Source organism: Trichechus manatus, unplaced genomic scaffold (genome assembly GCF_000243295.1).
Source record: "Trichechus manatus latirostris isolate Lorelei unplaced genomic scaffold, TriManLat1.0 scaffold00211, whole genome shotgun sequence".
Taxonomy (NCBI): Eukaryota; Metazoa; Chordata; class Mammalia; order Sirenia; family Trichechidae; genus Trichechus; species Trichechus manatus.
In genome coordinates, this window is record NW_004444147.1 from 47,778 (window position 1) to 69,545 (window position 21,768).

Sequence of the window (21,768 nt, forward strand, 5' to 3'; positions counted from 1 at the left end):
TTATCTCTTCATTTGATGTTTTAGGGTTTCAGGATTGTTGTATTCTCTGTTCGGCTTAGTTTTTCGGATCTTTGTTGTGGAGGGACGGCGTGGTGCTTCTACCTAGAGCGCCATTTTGCCAGAACTCTTCTGTAAATGTTTTGTAGAATTCTCCAGTGAAGCCATTTGGGCCAGTCTAGCCCATTCTTGAAGTTGTAAAATAGACTGCAAATGACTCAAAAGTTATGGAATTTGATCATTATCTTTAGAAAAATAAGGGATTTCAACCAAGAAGAGTTAATGAAAATAAAATGGGCCCCTGCTTATACTTCAACAGTATGATAGCAGTTACAGCCTTTGTTGTTGTTGTTAGGTGTCTTCATGTTGGTTCCGACACATAGCGACCCTATCAACAACAGAACTAAACACTGCCCAGTCTTGTGCCTCCCTCACAATCGTTGTTATGCTTGAGCCCATTGTTGCAGCCACTGTGTCAATCCATCCCTTTGAGGATCTTCCTCTTTTTCGCTGATCCTCTACTTTACCAAGCATGATGTCATTCTCCAGGGACTAGTCCCTCCTGATATCATGTCCAGAGAACATGAGACATAATCTTGCCATCTCACTTCCAAGGAGCACTCTGGCTGTATTTCTTCAAAGACGGACTTTTTCCTTCTTCTGGCAGTACATGGTATATTCAAAATTCTCTGTCAGTACCATTGTTCAAAGGCACCAATTCTTCTTCGGTCTTCTTTATTCGCACTGTCCAGCTTTTGCAAACATATGAGACGATTAGTCCTCAAAGTGATATCTTTGCTTTTGAACACTTTAAAGAGATATTTTCCAGCAGATTTCCCCAATGCAGTGTGTCATTTGATTTCCTGACTGCTGCTCCCATGGGCATTGATTGTAGATCCAAGTAAAATGAAATCCTTGACACCATCAATCTTTTCTCCGTTTTTCGTGATGTTGCTTATTGGTCCAGTTGTGAGGATTTTTGTTCTCTTTATGTTGTGATGTAATACATACTGAAGGCTACAGTCTTTGATCTTCATCAGTAAGTGCTTCAAGTTCTCTTTGCTTTGAACAAGCAACGTTGTATCATCTGCATATCACAGGTTGTTAATGAGTCTTCCTCCAATCCGGATGCCACATTCTCCTTCATGTAGTCCAGCTTCTTGAATTAATTGCTCAGCATACAGATTGAACAAGTATGGTGAAAGGATACAACCCAGACACACACCTTTCTTGATTTTAAACCATGCAGTATCCCTTTGCTCTGTTTGAACCACTGCCTTTTGGTCTATCTACAGGTTCCTGATAAGCACAATTAAATGTTCTGGAATTCCCATTCTTCACAATATTATCCATAATTTGTTAGGATACATACAGTTGAATGCCTTTGCATAGTCAGTAAAATACAGGTAAACATCTTTCTGGTATTCTCTGCTTTCAACCAGAATCCATCTGACATCAGCAATGATGTCCCTGGTTCCATGTCTTCTTCTGAATCTGGCTTGAATTTCTGGTAGTTCCCTGATGACGTACTGCCGCAACTGCTTTTGAATGATCTTCAGTAAAATTTTACTTGTGGGTGATATTAATGATATTGTTCAATAATTTCCACACTCTGTTGAATCACCTTGTTTTTTGGAATGGGTACAAATATAGATCTCTTCCAGTTGGTTCGCCTGGTAACTGTCTTCCAAATTTCTTGACATTGATGAGTGAACACCTCCAGCACTGCATTTCTTTGTTGAAACATCTCAATTGGTATTCTGTCAATTCCTGGAGCCTTGTTTTTCACCAATGCCTTCAGTGCAGAGTGGATTTCGTCTTTCGATACCATTGGTTCTTGATTATATACTACCTCCTGAAAAGTTTGAATGTCAACCAATTCTTTTTGGTACAGTGACACTGTGTATTCCTTCCATTTTCTTTTGATTCTTCCTGTATCATTCAATATTTTGCCCATGGAAGCCTTCAAAATTGCAACTCAAAGCTTGAATTTTTACTTCAGTTCTTTCAGCTTGAGAAATGCTGAGTGTGTTCTTCCCTTTTGGTTTTCTAACTCCAGGTCTTTGTACACTTCAATATAATATTTTACTTTGTCTTCTCGAGCTGACCTTTGAAATCTGTTCAGCTCTTTGACTTCATCATTTTTTCTATTCACTTTAGCTACTCTGTTCAAGAGCAAGTTCCAGAGTCTCTTCTGACATCCATTTTGGTCTTTTCTTTCTTTCCTGTCCTTCTAATTATCTTTTGGTTTCTTCATGTATGATGTCCTTGATGTCATTCAACAATTCCTCTGGTTTTCAGTGATTAGTGTTCAATGTGTCAAATCTATTCTTAAGATAGTCTCCAAATTAGTTGTATTTTGACACTCATGGACTTATTTTAATTTTATTCAGCTTCAAATTAAACTTGCTTATGAGAAATTTATGGTCTGTTCTTCAGTTGGCCCCTGGCCTTGTTTTGACAGCTTTTCCATTGTGTGTTTCCACAGACGTAATCGCTTTGATTCCTGGGTTTTCCATCTGGTGAGGTTCATGTGTAGTCACCGTTTATGTTGTTGAAAAAAGGTATTTTCAATGAAGAATGACAATCACAAAACTGGGAATCATGGACTAGCCAAGTTGACACACTTTTTTTTGGAGGGGGACACAATTCAATCCATAACACCACCTTTCAAAGTTAATTATCCCTCCTTTGCATTTTATTTTCTCTCTCAAATCCTCAAAAAATTTCTTCCATAAGTTGCTTACCATCTTTATTATATGTGTATGCATATGTGTATATATATATGTATATATATATTCAAAGACTTCCTGTCTCTTGATATCTTCCCAAGTAACACACCATATAAATGCTCTCATGTTGTTTTACATATATGTGAAAATATATATAAGAAAATATCTATTAAATATATAACATTTATATAAATATAAATATTTATATAAATATATATTTATAAATATATAAAGTTTTTTATTTTTTAATAAACAGTAGGAGACAGATGAGAATGGAGGGAGAGCAGAGTAATCAGAATGAGTGCAGCTTCAGAGGCAGGATAGCAGAAGGCATGTGCAAGTGAGAGGAAGTTGGCTTAAATACCAGAAAAGGGTATAATGGTAGATTCATAACGAAATTATGGCCATGCTATGGGATGCTTTGGATGCCAAGCTAAATTGAATTTATTTTATATGCAGTGGAAAATGACTACAGAAGAACTTTATGTTCATACTTGCAGACCAAATTAAGGTGAATTGTCATTTCCTTAATTTCAGTTATAAGTTTAATTTATACTTAGCTCTGGTGGATTGAACCATTTGGTTATTTAGTCAACCAGTACTTATTGAACATATATCTATTCTAGGAGACAGAGCTATACAGAAAAAATAAATGCACATCTGAACATTAATATTATCCCATGAAATTACTTCTTCAATGCTCAAGCTTTCTATGATTTTCCTCTATGCATATTTAAGAAATTATTGTCCTCAATGCCACTGTTAGTTCCTAAGTGCTGGTACTTAATTTAATTTAAAATGTGTAATTTATTCACTTGAGTGCTTATCACAAAGATCGTAGACTTATGTTGAAATAAAGATTAATGAATTAGGATATAACATGCCTAATTTTCTCTTACTTTTTTCATCAGGCTTCACATTTCCTAACATACACTTACATGCTCACCAATTCTTCAATATCAACCACATTAATCAGGTCAATCATCAAAGATTTATGATGAAAACTATCAGCCTGCTTTTGGTAGGTAAAGAGCAAAGGGCATTTTCTGTCTAAGAAATACCATGTGCAAGTGAATGAAAGGAAAGCAAACACAATAATCCCCCTGGACAAAGAGTTTTAGTCAGTGTTTAATTTTTTAAATAGGTATAGAAAAAATTATTTGGATCAGTTTGAGGATAGGAGCTAGGAAAAGAACCCCAATATTTATGGATAACTGGACATGAAAAGGAGGTTACTGAGTGTTGAAACACGTAGCATACAATGCTCCCTATACAATATCAACATGAAACGGTTAGAAAAATACACAAGTATCTCCATTACATCTTATCAGAGGATATCATCTAATTTGTTCTTGGACCCCAAGCAGGAAGTTAGTCTTCCCAATAAAAAGTTAGTCTTCCTGTTCCTTTTGCTAAACCATGGCAGATAATACAAAGATACTTAATGTTTTATCTGATAAGTCTCACTATCTATGAATCACTATGAGTTGGAATCAACTCAATGGCAGTGGGTTTGGTTTTTGGTTTTACATATGTGTGTGTATATATTTGATATATATATATACACACACATATACATATATATGTAAAATTATGCTTACTAAAGTAAACAGAAATTTTTTGAAGTTTGCTGTCACTGTCAATGTCCTGTGTAATCAATGTATAAAAATCATAAATTAATCTTTTAATTGTACATGACTCCCTTAAAACTGTTTACTTTCTTCACTATTAGAAGATCGTATATTTTATGAATTTATAGCTCTATTGTAAAGACTAAGAGAAAGATGTGGCAATCTGCTCCCATACAGATTACAGCCTTGGAAACGCTATGAGGCAGTTCTACTCTGTTCTATAGGGTCACTATGAGTCAGAATCAACTTGATAGCAATGGGTTATTGTAAAGACATCAGTTGTGTCACTCAGTGACTGGAAAAATTCAGGAAATTACTGGAAAAAAATATTAGCTTTTATTAGTAATTGAATATAATAACTAAGCAATATTCAGTAGCAAAGTTTTTTTCATGACCAACTTAAATCTCCATGATTGGTGAGCGACTGTATGAACATTTGGAAGCATGGCCATAATTTTTATTATTTAGGAGGTATTTTTCATTTCCCAGTGGAGCTCAGCAACAATAAAATCTGAGCTAAAGGCCAACTTTTATTAAACATTTTAAATACATAATGAATATTCTTATTTTTCCATAAAATTGTTAAAAGGAAAGAAGTAATAATGTTGACAAAATTTAGTCAACAGTTGGTTCCTTCATAACATCATAAGGTATTTTCCAAGTTTTGAAGCTATTTAATTTTTGGAATAAAGAGTATATGTTTAATGCTGCTTTCAAGTTATGAATGAATATACCTTCTTAACCACAATTTCACAAAGTGATAAAGACCACAGACATCGGATTTAGACAGCCCTAAATACGAATCCTCACTATTGCCATTAAATAGCTGTGTGACTTTGGCCAAATTACATAATTTCACCAAGCCTAAGAGAAAATATTGAAGTTGTCAAGGATTTCATTTTACCTGGATCCACAATCAATGCCCATGGAAACAGCAGTCAAGAAATCAAACGACTTAGTGCACTGGGCAAATCTGCTGTGAAAGATCTCTTTAAAGTGTTAAAAGGCAAATGTATCACCTTGAGAACTAAGGTGTACCTGACCCAAGTCATGGTATTTTCAATCTCCTCATACGCATGTGAAATCTGGACAGTGAATAAAGAAGACCAAAGAAGAGTTGATGCCTTTGAATCATGGTGTTGGAGAAGAATATTGAATATACCCTTGAATGCCAGAAGAACAAACAAATCTGTCTTGGAAGAAGTACAGCCAGAATGCTCCTTAGAAAGGAGGATAGCAAGACTTTGTCTCACGTACTTTAGACATGTTATTAGGAGGGACCAATCCCTGGAGAAGGACATCATGCTTGGTAAAATAGAGAGTCAGCAAAAAAGAGGAAGATACTCAATGAGATGGATTGACACAGTGGCTGCAACAACGGACTCAAACATAGCAACTATTGTGAGGATAGCCCAGGAAGAGGCTGTGTTTCGTTCTATTGTACGCAGGAGTCACTATAAGTCAGAACTGACTGGACAACACCTAACAACATGTATTCTCATTTGTAAATTTGTGGTTAAGTTAGATAATGCATACAGAATACATAACATGGTCTGTGGAATGTTAGTAATTGCTCCATTAATGTGAAATGCCCTTACTGCTTCAACAAATGTTTGGACTCTTACTAAGTGACTAGCACTCTGCTAAACCCTGGAAATGTGAGAATGAGTAAGATATGCTCCTTTTCATCAAAAGTCAATTTCATGGTACAGATACAAAAGGAAATTGCTAGTGATTCATTCAGACCTTCAGCAAATATTCACTGAGCAACTATAAAATTTTAGACATCTAGATATGATGGTGTCATGGAAACTGTATGGGTGGAAAGGGAAAGTGAGGGGATGGAGAACTAAATCAGATTAGGAGGAATAGTGAAAAAGATGATTCTTTAAAAATGAATAGCGCTTAACTGGGTATTTAAATGTAAAGAAAGATACAGTGAGAGCAGAGGCAAAACAGGGTTCAGATTATGAAATGTCCTTTGTGTGAAGTTTAGGAATTTAACTTTATCCTTGAGAACAGTTGTGGGAATTTTAGCACATGATATGAACTAATTTGAATTGGGGTTGGGGGGAAGTGTAGTGGATAAGTGTAGTGGATTAGAGGATGAATGAAGACAGAGATCAGTAAAGAAGCTGTCACAGTCATCACATATGAAGATGATCAGACTCAAACTAAAGAGATGTGTATGGAATGACTGGAAAGAGACAGTGGAAAATTATATACAACAGTAATTTCCAAATCCAGATTATCTATAAAATCAAACCAAACCTGTTGCTGTCCGGTCGATTCCGACTCACAGCCACCCTATACGACAGAGTAGAACTGCCCCATAGGGCTTCCAAGGAGTGGCTGGTGGATTTGAACTGCTGACCTTTTGGTTAGCAGCCAACCTCTTAACTACTGCACCACCAGGGCTCCAGACTATCTATACTCATTACAAAAATTTGTGAGCAGACGCATCAGTGAGAGTTGAGATAAACAAAAGCACCATGAGTGATATAAGGGATTTATTATAGGAACTGAACTTCCTGCAATTCTGGGAGTCAGTTAGGCAGTCTATATAAGTCTGTTGCCTCCTCACCCATTTAGATGTGAAGTGGGGAAGAGTATAGACAAAGTGGAACCTGAAAGGACAAACGAGAACTAATTGAAATTCTCATCCATCTCTCCTAGCTTCCAAACCTCCATCTTGGATGATGCAGATAACCTGCAGAAGACCAGGCTTATTCACAACAAAGGTGCACCTGGATCTGACCCAGAACTCAGAGAGGCTGAGGGAGGAAATGTGGCCTAAGCTTCGGGACCTGTAGGCCTGACTGCTGCCTGCTAGCATGGTGAGTCACAAAGCCACCACAATGTGGGTGAACTGCTACAGTGTCTGATCTGGCAATGACCTTCTGAGTGTAAGTATGGTGGCTACTCCACTTCTACTTTCCAAATCTCCTGCAAATGTCTCTTGAGGCTAACCCTAACTCAGAACCCTGCAGAGAAGGAACTCTCAGAAACTTAGTTTCAGTTTGGTTAAATTGACACAGTACAAAGCAAATAGCAGACATCATACATGTTGTGTGTGTTTTTGTTTATATTATATTAAATAACTGTAACATAAATAAAAATGAAGATAAACAAAAGTCCATTCCCAACTCCCAGTGGATTGTTTTGATGAGATCATATTAAAAGGACTTAGAAATCATTCGTTTATTTATTTGTTTAATCTTTGTTATTTAGGGGAACAGGGCAAAAATAAAGAAATAATCTACAAACTAATTTTAAGAGAAATTTGATGAGATTGGTCATGAACTGTTGACTTTGAGGAGCTAGCAGGATGTCCCGTTGAAGTAGTTTTATACCACACAGAATATATGAATGTGGAGCTTAAGAGTGAGGTGTCGCTAGAAAGATAGTTTTAAATTAGCATATAAGTGGTTATCCTTATATTCATGGAGTTTGATGAGAATTATAAAGTGAAAATACATTACAACACTGTAATATAATGAAACTCAGGGCCCCGTTTGAAATAAGCATATCTAGTATTTTTTTTTAAAAAAAGAATATTTATACAAATAGTTATTATTAAAATATACTGTATTTGATTTTAAATCTTAACCCTTAAAACTCAACAATTTCATGAATTTGAGATATTCTAATGAATGTAACATGCATGTATCTATAAAACAAAATTGAGAATTTTATCTAAAGTGCAAAACAGCAGCACATATTTGCTTTAGAAATAGTTTTTATGGAAAATATTGAGTTGTATAAAATGTTTTTACACTATTTTTCCTACAAAGAAAATTATTTTTAAATTTAATTACACTTTTCTTACCACCCTTATAAACTTTCTCTTAAGGTTTTATTGTGAATTTTGGTATTATGTTCTATTTAAAGTCTGTCTTTTGCTTTTTTTCTTTTCCCCCTGCCTTATACTAACTGTATATTTTTTTGGAAAAATTGTTTTCATTATCAGCTAACTTTTTGGTTTTAGGAAAACCAATATTTGCTTTGGCTTGCACTATCTGTATAGATATATAATTTAATCAACTCAAATATATGGTCTTTACTTTTCATCTGGAAAATTTGCTGGACTTTGAAAACCTACTACAGGAAAAACATTTAATTCTCAATATATGCTGAGAATACCAATTAATAGAAATTTCAACATATACAATGTATACACAGCTGTCTGGATTATGACTATAGTAAATCTCTGTATCGAGTCCAGTTTATTAACTTTGATAATTGAGATGTGTGTGTGCATATGTGCATATATGAATAGTTGTCATTATATACTATAATTTATATATACATATATATGTAAATTTTCCTCAAAGCCAATTTAAAAAAAATAAGAAATCAGATTTTACTTTGCATGTAAACCATGATACCTTGCTGATGGGCACATACAATCAACTTTAACATAACCGGGAACATATGGGAATTTTCAAGATTATACAACAGTTAGGTCACACAAAAATGAAAGACTCATACTGATAATATTTTGGAGAGAATAAAATGATAAAAATTACTATTTCCATATACAAACTTTTTGACTGACCTTTGCTACACCAACAAATTTGCTATTCAGGAGTAAAAAGGCTTAATGCTGATCCAAGATAATATTTTTACTTCCAAGGTTAAAAACAGAGATGGAGTGAGTGTGCTCAGTGGTTCACTTTCTTAGGTAACGGTGGTACTACTAACAACTATTAGCATTATTCAGCACTTTAGAACTGTAATTATTAGTAGATTTCATTTTATAGTGTTGCATTCATTTGTTAGGTGTGAGTATATTAAAGAACAACAGTATTCAAAGACTAGGTTATTTTGGGGCTGAACAAGCTCCTTGAGCATAAAGGTCACCACAGAACATATTTTTCTTCCCTTGTATTAAATTTGAATTAATCTAAACCCTGAGATTATATAATGATTTTGGAATTTTGTGGACAATATTAGTAGCTGAATCTGTAATTTGTTAGAACCACTGGAAATATTTTCGTAAGTTTTATAAAACTCTGTTTATTGATGTTGTTTTGTTGTTAGGTGCCGTTGAGTCAGTTCTGACTCATAGCGACCCTATGTACTACAGAGTGAAACACTACCTGGGCCCGCGCTGTGCTCACAATTGTTGTTGTGCTTGAGCCCATTGTTGCAGCCACAGTGTCAATCCATCTCATTGAGGGTCTTTCTCTTTTTCCCTGACCCTGTACTTTACCAAGCATAATGCCCTTCTCCAGGGACTGATCCCTCCTGAAAACATATCCAAAGTATGTAAGTCGTAGCCTCACCGTCTTTGCTTCTAAGATGCATTCTGGTTGTACTTCTTCCAAGACAGATTTGTTCGTTCTTTTGGCAGTCCATGGTATATCCATAGGAACAGACAAATAGTACTTTTCCATAAATTAATTGTTGTCTAACTTTTAATTTTTGCAGCAGATATTTCTAAAATTAAAAAAAAAACATTTTTTCAAGAGTGATGTCATGTTAATTATCATATTTGGGGTGTAGAAACTAAACTGTATGCTTTCTAATAAATAATAGTCATTAAGCTCAAATAGATAAAATGATTATTTCTCTAATCTTATATTGATTAAATTAGACATATACTATTTTTCATAAATGATTCATTAATAACTACACTATAATTATAGTTGCATTTAAATAACAATTTAAAAAAATATTTTTTGATGAAATTGTCTATTAAAAAAGGCTTTTTGAAAGTACTACAATGGTTAAACTACAGAGAAAATGGACTGATTCCTAGATTTAGAATATCTTAATGAATTCACAAGCCATCTTGCACATTTGTGATTATTTGCAATTTTCAGGATCACTGATGACTGATTATTTCATTAACTGCATTTGTTTTAGGTCAGTCTTTGCAGTATTTTCCTTAGCATAAAAAAAATTGAACATATTGGTAATTGAATTTAAAATCTGAATTTTTTTCAGTTCTTATTGTAGGAAAATTATGGAAAAAAAACTTTCTTCACATAAGAATACGACAAGGTTGCCGATTTTAATGCTCATAAAGGCCACTTGCAAAGGAGAATACTTACAATGTCAGGTTTTAAAGGGCAAATAGTATGTTGTTTTAAGAGAGGAAATGTGAGAAAGTAGTTTAAAATTTATTGAGGTTTATTGAGGTTCTTATTTCTGCCAGACTGCTCAGGACCATGCTGTATATCAAAAGACTGTATATGCATACATGTATATCCATATACATGTATACACATATATCCTTTTTCTTCCTTCATAGCATTCCTACAAATTGTATCACCTTGTTATATGAACAGGGAGCTGAAGTTTAGAAAACTGATAAATTGGACCCAGATATCACAGCTAGACAGTTCTTTTTAACTCCCCACACTATGACAGGACTTTAGCAAGGCCAATTGTCTTCAGTGGTATCATGCGTCTGGAGAGTATTGCTATACAGCAGAGTAAGGTAATAGTACTTTGATAGAGTACCTCTTTTATCTCTGTGAAAACAGCTTCCGTGTTGGAGTTCATGGTCTGCGGCTGCTGCTATTATAGTTCTTCATGGTGGTTTTGTTGTTGTTTTTTAATGTCTCAAAAGGTGTATTGCTCAAGTTTGAGATTGTTTTGATCCACTGATTCAAGTGCTTTTTGGACAGTTTGGAAACAAATAACTGGGCCTTTAATTTAAAACTTTTATTTCTTCTAGAAAATTATCTTACTTTGTCAAGAAGCTGAAATAATTGTGGAACTTGAACCTTGAAAATTACTTTGGCAAAACATTTGCAGTTCTCTCATATGACTTATCCTCTGGTGCAGAACCATCCATTTCAAGGATAGCACCCTTGGGTTAAAATATAGCTTTCCAAATAAGTTTTTCCCATTGCTTTATGGAAAATTTACATTTTAAAATGTGATTTTAAGTTTAAGCTGTTTTAGAGTAATCGTATTAGTAATAGTGATGTTTATTAAACATTACCCACAATCCTTTAGACAATACTCATATGCGGTATATATCAGCATTGTCTAAATGTGACAAATAGTAAACTGACTTTTAAAGACATCCTTGTGTTCAGGGTCACTCAGTTAGCCTAGGACTGGGACAGGATATGAATCAAAGGTGTTTTACCCAGAACTCATTTTCTTAACTACTGAGTATTTCAGGCATTGTAAAAAATGCTTTATATGCAACACGCTTATGATGCCCTGAGCAGCCTACTTAACTCCAAACAATCCCATCTATTTTTCTCAAGTTTTCTAATCTTTAAAAGTAGAGAGATATTCCTCTTAAAAATGATAGTATTTTGAGCTTCTTTTTAGTTATTGATTCGATCCTTTTAAGGTATGTTTTTAGTGTTTTCAAGGAGTCCGGGTGGCGCAATGGCTAAGTACTTAGCTGCTAACCGAAAGGTCAGCAGTTTGAAGCCACCAGCCACTCTGCAGGAGATAGATGTGGCAGTCTGCTTCCATGAAGATTTACAGCCTTAGAAACCATCTGGTGCAGCTCTTCTCTATCCTATCGAGTTGCTAGGAGTTGGAATCGACTTCGTGGCAATGCAATGGGTTTGATTTGGTTTAGTGTTTTCAGACAAAAAAAAATTATGTATATATATACATATCTATACATATATATGTATAGATATGTAATATCCTTTTAAAAAACTTAAGTGTAGCACAACCTTGCCGTCAAAATCCTGTTGCTAAGGGGACATTGTGTTCTAATTTAATACCTTCATCAATGGCAGTTTGATCTGTAAGTAGGGCTGTAGATCCAGAGACAGCTTTTCATCTTAAATTAAGATTTAGGATAAACTACAAAGAAGCATTTTAGTCAAGCCTAGATAAAGCCAAGATGAAATTTAGCTTTGGTTAATAACAGTTAAAATGGACAAAAGAGGTATATATCTAGGTATAGAGTCTTTCAGTTTTGCTTTGTGTTTTCATATGTGAAGGGTTATGCTGAGCTTTTAAAGAAAACAAAGAAAGAAAAAAAAAACTGGGCTAGAAATGCAGGATGACCTCCCTGCGAGTAAAAGATGCCTGTTTTAAAAAACCAAACCGTTGCTGTCAAGTGGATTCCTACTCAGAGCAACCCTATAGGACAGAGTAGACCTGCCCCTAAAACAAGGTTTTCAAGGCTGTAATCTGTAGGAAGCAGACTGCCACATCTTTTTCTCGCGGAGCGGCTGGCGGGTTTGAACTACTGCCGACCTTTTTTTTTTTTGGTTTTTTGGTTAGAAGCCAAGAACTTAACCACGGCTCCACCAGGGCTCCTTATGCCTGCTTTAGGACACAAGAATGTAGAGAATATGGAGTTTGACTCTCCCACAAAGACCCTGCTTTTAAAGGGTAAAGGGAAATCAAAAACCTACAGGGAAACAAGCTGTCCCTTATATATAGATATGATCAGTAATGTCATGTTTGTAAAATAAAAGAATCTCATTGTTCTTCCCTTTTCATTTATTACATCAAATTGCAAAGTGGAGCACACAAAACAATCTCATTGTAAAAAAGAAAGCAACTAAAAGTGAGTTAATGGACTGTAAGGTAAACATTCCTTTTTATTCTTTTCCTCTTATTCCATATTCCTCTCCTCACCATACAAAATATTGTGAACAGTTTGCTGAAATGTAAATATACTTTTTGAAAAAGATTTATATACAGCATTCCATCAGAAAGGTGAACTGTAATTTATTTGACTATTATCTGTTAGACATTTTAGCTTGTTTCTTCCTTTTTTTTCTTTGCTACTAAGATAATGCTGCATTGAACTTCCTTTAGTGGAATTCTCTCTGCAAAGGGATAAGGGTTTGTTTAAAATAGAATATTTGAACTACACTGTCTATTATTTGTTTTAGAAAATTTGATAGATTTATTGCCAAATTGTCTTACTTCTACTATTTAACCAATTTAACACCCCCAACATTTTATCAACACTAGCTAGTATCCATCTTTTAAATTATATCAATCTTATGGATAAATATGATTATTTCTTCATTGTAATTTGCAAATCACTGGTTACTAGTGAGACAATATATTTGCATTTTTTACTGGCCATATATATCTATTTTACAGAGAAATGTCTGTTCATATTGTACACTAATTTTTCTATTTGGTGTGTGTCTTTTCTGTTTATATATCAGTTATATATGTTTATATAAATATGTTGACATTAATCCTTTTTATCTTATATCATTACTTTCTCTGTACTTTTTATTGCTATTTATTAGTCATATCCTTCTTAGCAGCATTACTGCTGTCTTATGGGTTGGAAAATTCTAGGGGTCAGAAACTGCTTTTTCAAATTTCTTAATATGGTATGAAACACAATTAACACTTGATAAATGTGTGTGTGTATGTGTGTGTGTGTGTGTGTGTGAAAATGATGATGGATCCCTAAGCTATACATTAATAGGATGAGGATAACTTACATGGAATATGACACAAGACTAGATTTATATGAATAAAGCAGAACTAAACATTACTGAATGGTGTGCAGGGTCTACAGTGTGCGTTTTGTGGACTACACTACAGTACTCTAGGTGGGTCATTTGGTCATGTTCCTTTCTGCTCTACATAGGTAGATCCACGTGTTAATCAGCTCAGTTGTGACATATATTTATAACCTATGATTAAACTCATAATAGACTGCCCAGAACAGAGCACAAGGTCGGGGAGAGAGTTAGCAATACTAAATGAAAGTGGGGATTTATGACTCTCCAACTTAGACAATCCCGTTCATCAAAACCCAAGTTCCCCTCAATTAGTGGTTCAAATAGTACATTGCTCACAAAATTATCTAAATAGTTGCAGTAACAAATTCAACCATATTGTTAAGCTTGTTTACAAAAGGAAAAAAAAGTTACCTTTGTGAATTTGAACAAATATTTCTCAAATTTTAGCATGTTTGAGACATAAAACTATATGGAGTGTGCTAGCTTTTTTAAACGAGTTTTCAGATAACAACATATAGATAGATGCCTTTAACATTTTATAAGAATTTGAAGTATAGTGGAGGAGACTATGCTTGATCATTCAAAAGAACAATTGATAAATTATTTGTCCACTTAAAAAGTAAGTAAGTATATTAGGATATCAAGCATTTACATATTGAAAAAATTCTTATAATGCTGGCTAATTGTGATCCTGGCTATATGACTATTACAGAAATATGTAAAGTGGAAAATTTTAAAATAAAATCTAAGTTACATGACTCTTTCCATGACCACATCCAGAGCTTGAATGCAAATTATTCCAACCCATCACATTTAAAGCATCTGAAAGGTCCACACCAAATTAGAATGACTGTCTCTTTCAGGTATATTTAATTTGGCTTTTTCTTGAAAAGAAGGCATTTTATTAGGGGGCTTTTGCCAGTGTACATATAGCATAGGATCATATGAAATGATTACTTTAGAAAGGCAGTCGCACTATGATAAGAGTCAAACTTCACAATCTGTAGTGTTTATCAAGTTATGTCAAAATGTTCTAAATGCATTAAAATGGAATATATGGGGAAATTTATTGATAAATGATGTTGAAAGTTTAATGTTCCACAGAGGGCAAATGTTCAAGATATTTCAGTCGAAAAAGAATATATATTTTTTTTTTTTTACATTTTATGAATTAGGGAAACAAATCGATAGTAAGTTAATAAGTATATTCCAAAGTTTCTCAGTCTTGACACTAATGACATATTGAGCCAGATAATTCTTTGTCTTTGTTGTGGGGGTCTGCCCTGTGCAATGTAGGACTCTACTCATTAGATGCGAGTAGCGCCCTCCAGGTCTGTCAACCAAAAATATCTCCAGACACTGCCAAATGTTCCCTGGAGGGCAAGATCACCTTGAAACCACTCACATATTCCATTGTTGTTACTACTGTAGAAAAGACTTTTTCATGGAGATTTATCTGTAGGTATGGCTGCATTGTTCTACTGGTAAGTTTGCTTAAAAATGATCTATCTGGTTTCACATGTAGAAGTAATTTATGACTGTTTTCTGCTTGGATAGAACTTTGAGGATCAGTGTATTAGGTTGATTGGATAATATTTGAGTAATTATCATTTAAAATATATCTTATATAAAATCATTGTTTTAATTGTAGGCATGTTTTTGGTTTTGGAATGTCACATATGAAAGAAATCAAACTTGAATTTGAAACTTGCACTTTTTAAAAGTTTACTTGTACCTCTTGAAGAGATAGAAGTTTTTGACAACTGTAATAACTGGGCTTTACTAGAACAATGCTGAAACAGGGGGTTAACACCTTTCCCTTGTACAAAATACTTGAAGTCAGTCAAAAAGCCATTATTATGACCTTGTGCTGACCACATTCTATGAAGTGTTACATGATCAGGGACAGGGAAGTTGGTTAATGGAAGTTATATAGTAGCTAGATGTATCCTTGTCACACTTCATCTAAACTGATACATTGCAATGGTCCACACTGCTCAGACCTGGCAATTACTGTCCAATTCCAATCTATTCCACACTGCCACTATAATGAAAAATAATTAGGAGCCTGAAAATGAGTTTTCACATGAAATGGTTTCAGTGCTTGGACATAATCGCCTTTGGCAGATGGCTTTGGGTTTGCTTTAATATAATAAAGACAGTTAATCATCTCTAAAGAGTGCACTGAATGAATAAACTTTTAACACTACTTTCTACAATGAAACTCTTATATTGATCAAATGTTTAATGCTTGGGGGTGAAGGTTGCTTTGGTCGAATTGTATGGAATGAGCACATAAATCACTGCAAAATAAATGCATTGGAAAGTAAGAAAATCAGTTCAGGAATTGATTATCTATTATTGATGGAGAGAAATAAAAAGCTGAATGCTAAAAGCAACTACTTTTCTTGAACACTGTAGCTGTAATAGATAAAGGTCTTTTTAGATGTCTTTCTGAACCCCCTGATTTCTGTAAAACTAAAACAAATTACTTCATTATAACAAAAAGTGTATATATGTTTATGTGTGTGTGCATAATATATATGATACATTTACAAGAACCATGCTAAAATGTATCTCCTCCATTGCCATCGAGTCAATGCTGATTCATACATAGCCACCCTGTAAGACAGAGTAGAACTGCACTGTAGGGTTTCCAAGGCTCTGATGGTGCAGTTGTTAAGTGATATGGCTGCTAACCAAAACATTGGGAGTTCAAATCCACCAGCTGCTCCCTGGAAACCCTATGGGGAAGTTCTACTCTGTGCTATAAGGCCGCTATGGGTTGGAATTGACTCGCTGACAATGGGAATCTTTACAGAAGCAGATTGCCACATCTTTCTTCTGCAGAGAGGCTGGTGGGTTTGAACAACCAACCTTTCTATTAGCAACCAAGCGCTTAACCACTGTGTCACCAGGACTCCTAAATGTATAAATAACAAAAATGTATATACTTCCCATGACGGAAAAGAATTTCTCCTGTTAGAAAGAAAACTCAGATTGTAATAGCTGTAAATTATTTACCAATTTTCACTGAGAATAAGTGATAGGTGAATTTAAATTCACATTTCTCAACTGGAAAAAAATGCTCATTGAAAACAAAGAAAAATATCAATGCTTTAGAATCAAATTGATCTACTTTTTGTGTTCTTATGTAAACGCAATGTTGTTGAGTTGATTCTGACTCATAATGACCCTATAGGACAGAGTAGAACTGCTCCATAGGATTTCCAAGGAGCTGCTGGTGGTTTCGAACTGCTGACCTTTTGGTTAGCAGCCATAGCTCTTAACCACTTCACCACTAGGGCTCCGTGTTCTTAAATAATCCTTACTGGATTCCATTTTAAAGAGCCTATATTTAAAAAATGAATTGAGTCTATTCTAAAAGTGTTGTTCATAAATAAGATTTGTCATTGCCAGTCACTAAGTGGTTTTATTAAAGACTCTATTTCATAAACAGATAGCTTTAAGGATACTAGGCAGTACTAATTTTTCTTTTCTAGATTATTTGATTTTGTAAAACAGCATTGGGATCCTAAAAGATTCCCAAACTAAATAATAGTTTGAATATTTATAATTGGCAGTGCTACTCATAATACAACATGTGACTAGATTTTCTCTTAGCTTTACAGATATGCTTAGATCAAATCACTGTATCACCCTCTCTGGTTATGTAAATACACACATCATAATCAACATTTGAATTTTTTATTTGCTTTCCTTTAACTGCCTTTCCGGAAGGGTACTTAGCATTTTCTGAAACATCTATACTTTAAAAAAAATGGAAAAGCGAGTTTAAAATAGAATTATTACTTTCATCTCTAGTTGTTCAGTTAAAACACTATTAAAATCAATTCCTATAAATTTTAAAACGTGTTTTGGTGTATATCTGTTAATAACATTGCATAACTAGAATGACATTCCTTATGACATTCTTTATTTACTATTGACTGTTAACTTTTAAATTTTATTCATATATTTGAGCGCTAGTTTTCTGCTGTTCTGAATTTCCAAGAAACAACATCTTTTGTTGCTCTAGGTACAGATTTTTTTTTTTTAATGTCTTAATGTACATACATCTATAACCCATGATCATTTCTGCATTTCAGATAGTTTGGCTTGATATTTTGATTAATAATTAGAATACTGGTTTGAGGAATATAATTGGTTATAATGAAGACTTATTTTTCTTTGATTTCTTTGAACCTTATTGTGAGATTAAACCACTGAAATATCAGTTAGTACTATCATATCAATAGTCTCTTACTTTTGAAGAAAGGAGATTACAATGGAAAATGTTGTTGAAAATGCTGTCACTTTTTGACAGTAAAAAGAGCAAATTCACTGCTTCTATTCAGTGCAGAGAAAGTGAGTGTAGGCTGCCCTTGACCAGCAGTCTCTAGTGAAGTCACATTAGGCTGCAGCTTTAGATTTTTTCCTGATTCTTTGTATCTATACTGAGCTAACCTGAAAAGGTTACCTTTTAGAAGAATAATCAGGGTAGTGCCTTCTCCACTTGGCAACTTTATTCTCCATCTCTGAGAGAGCTCAGTCTGAAGTCAGAATGTATACTTACCTGGAAGAGGAGTGTAAATAATTAAGATTTTGCCATAACAAGCACTGATCCACCCACTCCTCTTTGAGCCAAAATCTCTGATGGAATATGTGCTGTTCATTTATGAGACTGTGGTCTCATATTTTTTCAGCAATGTTTCATCTAGATGGACAACTTATTAGAATTAATGAATGGCATATATGAGACACAGCATAAGTTTGAAATAAGGCAGATATGCATGTCAAGGTAGGGTGCACTATTTAGGAGCTGTGTGACCATGAGAGGACGCAAAAAAAAAAAAAAAAAAAAAGATGACACTCCATTGAATCTGCTGGAAGCATCAAATGTTATAATATAAGCATGCATAGCAAATAAAGAGAATCTATGGATAGTAAATCTAAACAAATTCTAGCTGTTATTATTACAAATACGTTCCATCTTTTTGTCATCTGACATCCTCCATTGGCACCACTCATTGAGTTTGATAGCGAAAATGAGACACATCTAGCGATATGTGCCTTATTTTGTAAAAGTTTTAGGAGAGTGTTATTTTATCTTCAAATGCACTAATTTGTAAGAATCAAGTTATATTCTTGCAAACATGACTTATAAATATTTTCTTGCAAATATGACTGTGTGGAAAAGATGAAGTGGAAGGTTGAAATCTGAGAGATTTACATTGAAATCACCCTGGATGAAAAAGAAGACAACCTTACTGTTTACCTTTTAGAAAAACTGAGCTAACAAATATTACACATTATAAATAAGATTGTTGATTTAAATTAATTTAAAATATAAAAATTTAAATAGATTGGTGACATGAAACATAATGAGTAATTACTTACATTTTAATGTTCATTTTTTAGTGCTCATTAGCTTTAGTCTTTTTTTCTTAGTGAAAACAAACAAACAAAAGATAAACTTGTGGAATTTAGCTTCAGAACTTTGTCAACTCAGAAATGATTACTCCTAGCTTATAAGGGTAAACTCTAGACAAGATTAAAAGCAATATGTCTGGTTTATATCAGTTCCCTTTGTCTGTTTTATTCAGTCCATGTGTAATTCGTAAAAATAAAAATTCAGCCATAAAACAAATAGGTTTATTAAGAAAACAAGTAAGAAAATATGACTGGGTAGTTAGGAGACACAGATTCAAGAATGGGCCAGCCTTATATCCTAAGGCATTTGAACTTCAACCTTGAGAAAATGAACTATAGGGAGAAATGATCATTAAGGATGAGGAGATGTGGTAAATTCATCTACATGATACCTATAAACATTTGAATTTGTTTTTAACTTGAATGCTTTTGTGGTCTAAAGTCTCAGATTAAAGTTTTCTGCCACTTTTCTGGACCCAGCAACTCATGTTTATTCTCTACTCGTGCTTTAAATTGGATCCACAATCAATGCCCACAGAAGCGGCAGTCAAGATATTGGATGTCCTATTGCATCGGGCAAATCTGCTGCAAAAGGCAAGTGTTAAAAAGCAAATATGTCACTTTGAGGACTAAGTGCACCTGACCCAAGCCATGGTATTTCAATCGTTTCATATGCATGTGAAAGCTGGACAATGAATAAGGAAGACCAAAGAAAAATTGATGCTTTTGAATTATAGTGTTGGCAAAAAATATTGAATATACCATGGACTGCCAGAAGAACAAACAAATCTGTCTTGGAAGAAGTACAGCTGGAATGCTTCTTGGAAGCAAGGATGTCGAGATTTCATCTCACATTCTTTGAACGTGTTATCAGCAGGGACCAGTACCTGGAGAAGGACGTCATGCTTAGTAAAATGGAGGGTCAGGAAGAAAGAGGAAGACTCTGGACGAGATGGATTGACACAGTGACTGCAACAATGGGCTCAAGCATAGCAGCGATTGTGAGAATGGCACAGGACCAGGCAGTGTTTCATTCTGTTGTACAGAGGGTCGCTATGAGTGGGAACTGATTCTAGGACACCTAACAATGATAGTGTCCTTTAGTGGGCTACATAAAGAACTGGCAAGATATGTTATTATATTAGTCCTATTTAAGTTCTATCCTTTTAAAAAATTCTGTCACGGTTTTGTTTTTTTTTTTTTTTTTTTTTTTTTTTTTTTTTTTTGCGAAGAATGCACATTTATTATATCCAACAACTGGATATAAGTGATATATATAGATATAGAAATATATACCCATTTCATGGAGCTCTTCCTTTTAATATCTCTATTCTAATTTATAGCAACCAAGCTGTGAAATTTGATATCACTTGTTTATCAAAATATCTATTCACTTGGAACATCATTAAGCAGCCCAAATTCATTTAAGAACTCTCTAAGCTGATACCTGTAGTAGTCCAACATGCAGTTCTTTCTAGCTTGATGTATTGCCATGTATCATTATCTTAGTTTATACTTGTTCAGCCAGATCATTATCCATGTGACCATGCTCAGATCCAGGTTAATTTAAATTCATTCTGCAAATCAACGTTAATGCAATGTGGCATTGAGTTTGTTTCTTTACTTAGGCCTAAAATTTTGTGTTTCAACCTCCCAAGCAAATTTAATTTTTTTGGTAAAAGATGATTTTTTCCAAGTTAAAAGCAAATAAGACTATGATGAAATATAAGATTGTACCCTCAGAACAGTCTTTGCTTTTAAGATGTATTAATGAGGATTCTACTCTAAGTGCATCCAAAATGTTCAGAATTCAAATATGACAAATCTGTTTTTATCTCTCTGGATTTTATTCCTGAATTTTAGCCAAGGCCAGATAATAATTAAAAAAATATTGAAACATTGAATTTTTTACAGGTAGAGGAAACATGAAAGTTTAAAACAGCAAGATACATTTAATAATAATCCCCAATGTTGTTGAAAGATATTTATGAGACGGGGACTGAAGAAAATGTGATTGGGCCATTAAAGAGGGAGCAGCTCAAGAACGGGCTCGCCGTACACCTTAAGGAAGTTAAACTTCAACCTTTAATAAATGCATTATTGAATGGGGAGAAATAGTCAGTACTATAATCTAGAAAGTTCACTTTGCTAGCAAGGCAGGGAATAAATTTAAAGGGAGAAGATTTGAAGCACAAATACTAGTTAAGTTGCTATTTTAATAATCCAGGCAAGCAATGATGAATAAAAACCAAAATAAATTCCGGATGGATTAAATATTTAAAACCAAATGAAACTAAAAATAATATAAGTTAAATATTTACTGATATTTTCTTTTATCTGGAATTGAAAGACTTTCTAAACATGCAAGTATTTAAAGAATTTATTTTATTTTATTTATTTTGGTGGTGATGTTGAAAATACACACAGCAAAACATACACCAATTCAACAGTTTGTACATGTACCATTTAGTAACATTGATTACATTCTTTGAATTGTGCAACCATTCTCATCTTCCTTTTCTGAGTTGTTCCTCGCCCATT

General features: G+C 34.1%; 1 pseudogene; it reads right to left on the reverse strand.

Annotated features, from left to right (window-relative positions):
• LOC101350764 (ceramide synthase 6-like) overlaps positions 1–10,873 on the reverse strand; it is a 15,009-nt pseudogene extending 4,136 nt beyond the window's left edge.
• Between the last annotated feature and the right edge of the window lie 10,895 nt (positions 10,874–21,768).